Genomic DNA, 7,604 nt, shown 5'->3' on the forward strand with positions numbered 1-7,604 from the left:
GAGTATACCACCCAGACAGGAATGGCTAGACTCGAAACGTAAACCAGGACCAAGAGAGGACTACTGGTTTACGGACGGCTCTGGCTTCAATGAAAGTTTTGGGGCAGGCATCTACCGTCTGAAAGATGGCTTCGGAGAGAGTTTTCCGCTGGGCCATCATTCAACCGTCTTTCAAGCAGAGATGCTGGGCATACTTAAGTGTGCAGAGTATCTGAACGCGAGAGACACAAAAAAGATGAAAATATTCATCTGCAGTGACAGCCAGGCGGCGATACACGCCCTGGAAAAACCCACTACAGAGTCACAGGTGGTGTGGGAATGCATGCAGGCATTGGACATACTGGGTAAAAACAACCGGGTCACCGTAAGCTGGGTGCCAGTTCACCATGGGATTCTGGGTAATGAAAAGGCAGATAGGCTGGCCAAGGAGGGTACAGAAAGTGTGCCCTCACACGGCCTGCTTGGCATGCCCTTCGCAGTGGGAAAAACTCTTATTAAAGATCATTTCCAGCGGGATCATGTCAGGCGTTGGGAGAAAGTTGCGACCTGCAGACAAGCGAAACTGCTTATGAGAGGGCAACTAAGAGTTAGGACCAGAAAGCTTCTGGAGTTGCACAGAGGGGATCTGAGGGTAGCAGTAGGGCTCCTTACGGGTCATACAGCTCTCAGAGCTCATCTGTTCAAGATGAAACTTGCAGAACAAGAAGACTGCAGACTGTGCGGAGGCGATAAGGAGGGCGTCATCCACATTTTATGTGAATGCCTCCTATTAGCACTCCGTCGCTATAAAATCTGGGGCCAGGCTTTCCTGAAACCAGAGGACTTACAACAAGCGGCTGTCACCAGCCTTATTAGCCTAGTGAGGAACACAGGGCTGGGGCTGTGTGACTGACCGAAACTAAGGCGGAAGTTACAAAAGATCGTATGATTTAGGTGACTCTGGGCGCTTTAAGTGACCAGCCGCACTTTTTTTCTATTCTATTCTATTCTATTCTATTCTATTCTATGTTTATTTGAAGTCATTAAACCAACCCAAGTACAAATTTTTAGAAGGATTGTTGGCATCGATTGAAGAAATTGGTTATTTCCCATTCAATGAACACGAACAAGTGATAAAACCTGAAGATGCTCTCCCTAATTCTATTATGATATTCGATGATGTCGCATGTGAAAAGCAGGATAATATCAGGAATTTTTTTTCTATGGGTCGACATCAGAATGTTGACTCTTTCTATCTTTGTCAGACATATGCACGTATTCCGAAGCACCTCATTCGTGACAATGCCAATATGCTGGTATTATTTCCACAGGATGAAATGAATTTAAAACATATTTATAATGATCATGTGAATACAGATATGACATTCATGAATTAAAAAAAAAATATGTTCCCAATGCTGGAAAGATGATAAACATGGTTTTATGGTCATTGATAAAAATAGTCAATTTCACAATGGCAGATATAGAAAAGGTTTCGATTGTTTCATTGATATAAATCAGTGATGCAGAATAAAGATCAGATAGTACGAAGACAGGCTCCAATCGGTCAACATGCAGACTTCGGAGATTCGAAAACATAAAGATGTGTTGACACAACTTACGCAAGCGGGTGATGCTATGCGTCATAAGTTTCATCTTATAAAATCGGATAGGAATATGATCGAATCAACCATGAATGAAGTTTTTCAACTGGTTGTAGAACCTGTTCAGCAACTCGTTGCAAAATTTTCACCCACTCCTCTTAAGAAAACAACCACGAGAACAACAACAACTGAGATAGAAAAACCCGATATCAAGCGAAGAAAAACATCCAGAAAAGAATTAGTACCGAAGGATGTTTCGGATAGTGGATATATTACACAAGAGACTTTATCATCGAATGATAGAGAAGATGATGAAGTGAAAAAAGAAGAAAATATCAAAAATTTATTAAATGAATAATTGTTTTCGCCACAAAAATGCAACACAAACAAATCATCAAGAACACAAACACCAATCACCAAACGTAACCATCATGATTTTAAGATTGGGAACACGAAGGTATCTTTCATCAATGATGACATTCATGTAAAAAATGAAAATTTTCCGATAACTCATGGTCTTTTAGAACTGTTGTTAGTAGTAAGAGGGCATTATTGGTGAATTTCCCACGCTCCCTCCCCCCTTTTTCCGGGAAGTGCACGTGCACGTTCCCCCCTCCCCCCTCGGTGGCATGCCTTTGAAGAGGTCATCGGCGCGCTGGGGGGCCCCCTGGGGTGCAGCCCCTCAAAGTTGGGGTCCGAGGGTCACAGGAAGTGGGTGGTGAGTGGAAGATGGCCGCCAGATAGAAAATGAGTGTCGGGTGGAAAGTGGGTGGTAAGTGGGTGGTGGGTGGAAAAGGGCGGGCGGGTAAATAGAAAAACTGTCGGACAGGATATATCGGACGGGTGTCGGGAGTCGGGCCCCTCTGCTCGTGGTCCAACCGTGGAGGACGGCGTCGGCAAGGGTCCGGATGTCGCTCTCCAGGACATTGGAGCCACTGTCCTTGAGACTCCGGAGAGACATTACGCTTTTGAATTTTTTTTTAAAGGGATAACAAAGGATTGCAACCATGAATGACGCAAAGAGCGGATAATACGTTCTCTCTCTCTCTCTCTCTCTCTCTCTCTCTCTCTCTCTCTCTCTCTCTCTTTTATTTTGAGGACGGTGAATTTTTTGAGCTGATATGGAGCCGAATATATTTTGATAGAAACTTCTACGTAGCTGAAAAAAAGTCAAGGTTTTTCGTAAATGAATAATACAAGGTTTACGAATTACTTTTTCTTTAATTCATGTAAAATGATGAAATACATTTTTAGGCTTACAGATGATATTTTTTCGTTCCAATTGAAAATTATTTACAATCACAAGAGATTATTATTATCATATAGTCTTTAGTATGTGGGCATTCGGTAACCCCCTCCCGCAAAACCATCCAACTCATCGAAGCAAAAATGAAACATTTCACCAAATAATTGATACAAATATCCCTCGTTCTGCTGAGGTATTGTACGATGGAGGTCATCCCTGGCCAGCAGGTAAATCTCCTCGAAATTGCTGCGTATGCGATAGTGGAGTTCTTCAGTAGCTGGCATCCTGTTGTATTCCATATAATGCGTGGCAACACTTATGATCGCCCGCACCAGAGACTCCTTGTATTGTTTGAGAGGCAATGAGTCCAAAAATTTTAACCACTGATCGATCCATGCCGCTTTGTCTTTTAATGTTGTAATGTTCGGGCTCATCATAATGAGGGGTTGCCTTACATCAGCACGTACAAAAGCAACGCAGAGGTTATCGTAGCTGCGATGGAATCTCACTTTGACATCCCCAAATTGCTTAGCAGTTACATTGTGGATGGCTTTTGGGTGAAACTTCTCAGGATCAAAGTAGTCCGTAATAGCATCCAGATCTTTGTACAGAAGGCCTCATTCTTCACGTGACATTGACAGCACGACACGGTTGGGGCGTACGGCCATAAAATGGACCACAGGAACAAATTGTCCGAGACAGGTAACTTGTAAACCAACACGAATTTTTTTCGTCGCCGACTTATTGAGAGGTATAACTTGCGACAGCACCACCTGCTGTTCGACACCACCGCACTCTTTTTCGTTGATATTTTCCATGTTTAAAAACAGATGAGCGAAATCGGATCGACTGGATGAAATACACCGCGAGCAGCCGCGTTTTATAGAGTTAGGTATGAGAGTGGGGAGCGCTTGATTCCCCCCACCATATACTTAACAGGCCTATGCGCACAACACACTACCCCCACCGTAGGGAGAGCTGCGGCGTCGGCGTCACACATGACCCCCCACTACCATGGATTTCATATGATGTGTATTACCCCCACCTCTATCATGCTACCCGCACTCCTATGATATTGCCCCGACCGCGGTGAATTTTTTTTAAATTCGAGTGACTTGGATTTATTTTTTGTCAGTCGTTCGTGAAAATATATTTAGGACAGTAAAAATGAATAAAATTTGGAGAGATCACGACGTCGAACTTTTCGATAAATATCTCGCAGGTCGGTCACCAAGTGAGAATTACAGGGAAAAACGAAAGCCTAGATTTCGTCAGAAACGCATACGTGTATATGTTGATAAATACACGGAGGATGAAAAGTACATACCGCCGAAAAAACGAATGATCGTGGTGAAAAAAGAAAAATAAAGAGGAAGAGAATAAATCATTCGAGATATGTAACTGCGAGATCTTTGGAAGACATACTTACAACTTCATATTCTTTAGGATAGTCTTCAGTGACGAGTTTCCATCTNACCGCAGTACGGACAACTGGGACCTCGAGGAATGGGAGTAAGACCCCCGAAGAAGAAGAAAATTAGAAAAAAACGAAAAAAAAATGTAATTCTAGTTTTTAAGAAACAAAGATGTATTTTTAGTTTTAAATTTTATTTTTAAATTTTAGATTTAAAAAAATGTATTTTTTAGAATTAAAGTTTTGAATGAAAAAAAAAATTATTTATCGTTCTTTTTCTTTATTTGAAAAACAAAATACCTTGGNGGTAAGTTTTTATTTATATTTTGAGTGATATTTTTTGTGAAAATTCTTGTCAGGTTTTTCGTATAAAAAAAATGTCCACATAGTTTTCTAGTTAATAATTTTCTGGGTAATTTTCTAGAGTCCGATTCTTGTGCATTTTTTTGTGCGGAAGAAATTTTTTTTGTTTAAAAATTTTCAACGTCAAGTTTTTAGTTCAATTTTTTCTAAAATATTTGTATTTTTTTCGTTTTTAAACGGCTCTTATGGAGTTTACATGTATTTTCCATTCGGTTTTCATCTCGTTTTTTTTCATTTTTTGATTTTTCTGTTCCGGTTTTCGTCCAATTTTTCACTTTCGAAATTGTTTTTGAAAGAAATGTTTTGTGAAAGAAATTTTTGCTGGCGTTTTCTCTCGTTGAAATTTTCCGTGTTTNTTTTTTTTGTTTAAAAATTTTCAACGTCAAGTTTTTAGTTCAATTTTTTCTAAAATATTTGTATTTTTTTCGTTTTTAAACGGCTCTTATGGAGTTTACATGTATTTTCCATTCGGTTTTCATCTCGTTTTTTTTCATTTTTTGATTTTTCTGTTCCGGTTTTCGTCCAATTTTTCACTTTCGAAATTGTTTTTGAAAGAAATGTTTTGTGAAAGAAATTTTTGCTGGCGTTTTCTCTCGTTGAAATTTTCCGTGTTTGATTTTTTCGTTTACGAATTTTTCTATTCCGGTGTCGTCCAATTTTTCAGCGTCAAATTTTGAGTTGAATTTTTTTCAAAATGCGCGCATTTTTTTCGGTTTTTAAACGTCTCTTATTGAGTTTGCGTGTATTTTCCATTCGGGTTTCGTCTCGTTTTTTTTTCGATTTAGAATTTTTGTATTCTGGTTTTCCTCCAATTTTTCAGTGTCGAAATTTTGTGTGAAAGAAATTTTTTATGACAGAAATTTTTGCTCGCTTTCTCTCCTGCAGAAATTTTCCGTGCTGGATTGTTTTCATGGAAAACTTATTCGTCGCATTTTCCNGTCGGGTTGAAGCGCGCGTCGTTTTGTCTTATATCCGTAGGGGAGGGTTTTAGCGCCATTATCAAGCTTTCGTTTCGGGCCCGTCGCGCGGATAATCTTGCTCTCGGGTTTCGTGATGACGTCATGGTACATTGTCCGTCGTATACCCTTGTAGTTGATCTGGTAAGGCTCTACCTTATCGACAACGAGGGCACGAATCGAGTCGTAATGAATCTGTTTACGCGTATCGTAATTTAGCCTAACGCCTTTTATTTTACCAACTTCTGCGATGTTTCCATCCGGTTTCTTCACGCGATAAGTATAAAATTTTGGACCGCCAGAGACAAAAGACGTAATGAAACTCCCTTCTCCGTAGCCCTCTACTTCGTCGGTCAAGTCACCCAGAAAATTCCCCAGTGGTAACTCGTTAGTTCCATCGCTCACGTAAATAACCGAGTCTGTATCATAATATAAAACGCGTTCTTGCTGTTTTTCTAAATAAGAATATAATTTGAGACGTGCGTGAGCTGTTGTATAAGCCGCAATAACAACGTTGGCTTTGGTAGACAGTTCCGCAGCTTCGTTTAAATGTTTCCAGGACATGAAGAGAGTCTCGTTATCGACAGGGACAAGCCCTGTCACTTCGATTTCAGGATTGAACATTATGTTAGCAAACTCCTCATATGTCCGAATAATTGCCTTTTTCGTTAAATTTTCTCTTTCCCCAAATTTACCCCAGAGACAGTTTAAACAAAGTTTTGCTACTGCTCTCAATCCAGCATTTTTTAAAATTTTATCCTTGTCGAGTTTTATTCCCTCTCTCGCCTCATATTCGGCTATATATCTATCCTTGGATTCATCATCTATGCATTCTGCCGGCCAATCGGAAGCCTCTTGTTTGATTTTTAAAAAAGTGTTTATATACTCAGCAAATAAACCTCCTGTTCGTGTCATAGGATCATAACGTGTTGTTCTTTTATACTCCCAAATTTCACTAATTTCCAAAATTTTATACCCGACCTCTACGGCTTTACGGAGCTCTGGGGCGACCCAAGTCCCCAAAAACTCGCGGTCAGTGGGGTCATCATGAGGGCAATTGTCTTGCACTAAACCTTCGCAGCATGACCGACAGAGAGGAAACAGTAGCTTACCGTGTGCTTTGACAGGTAAAACTGGGTGAAATAATCGTCGCGGGGGTAAAATGCGGCATTTCACAAGTCCCTCTATCCGCGAAATATCATTATTAGGACATATGAGCTGACAATCGTTCCCTACATGTACAGTGGGGTGACCGATAGGAAAAATCCCCGTCTTTAAAACATATGGATATAACGAACAAACGTCGACATATCGAATTTTTTCATTCTCTTTAACATCATAGTGTGTTACGGTATTTCCCGTACGTCCACCGAAAAACGCGTCTCGAGGATCTAAAGCAACAAACATTTGTTGATCGATATTTTCAAGAAAATTTGACAGTTGGAGATCTGTCTTTTTTGTACGAATAAAATCGCATTCCCACATTTCAACGACTTCGTAACCCAAGTTTTGCAATTCCCTTGTAATTGCTCCTGTTCTTTCATATCGACTCTCTAATGTATCCTTATGGCTCAACTCTTTATCTCTATTAAACTTGAAACACCGTGGACAACCGTGCCAATAACAGCCGTGAAACTGATATGCATATTTTTTATTATTTTCAACATCTTCCCAATAACCATCTAGCCGATGCCCTGATTCCGTTCTGTGCTCGCGAGTCCACCCGGCGTGTATTATTCGATGATTCTCGCAATGCTCGCGCCAGAGTAACCACTCAATCGCTACTTTTGATTGCGTTTTTCCTAAACGATAACCGCCCTGAGGTATAATACCTATCTGTTTTTCTTTCAAGAAATTTGTTTGAAAAATGCGCATACACGTCGAAGCAATCGTTACACACTCTGTAAATGGGCAAACATTCCCAGCATTCATGATTAATTTACGAAACTCCACACACGCTTTCCTTAAAATTGTAACATCGAGTCTACAATAATGCAAAATTTCTTTACGGAAATCAAACTGGTAATTTTCGGCTACACGTT

The sequence above is a fragment of the Diachasma alloeum genome, unplaced genomic scaffold, assembly GCF_001412515.2.
Source record: "Diachasma alloeum isolate Michigan unplaced genomic scaffold, Dall2.0 Dall_scaffold_00586, whole genome shotgun sequence".
Classification (NCBI taxonomy): Eukaryota; Metazoa; Arthropoda; class Insecta; order Hymenoptera; family Braconidae; genus Diachasma; species Diachasma alloeum.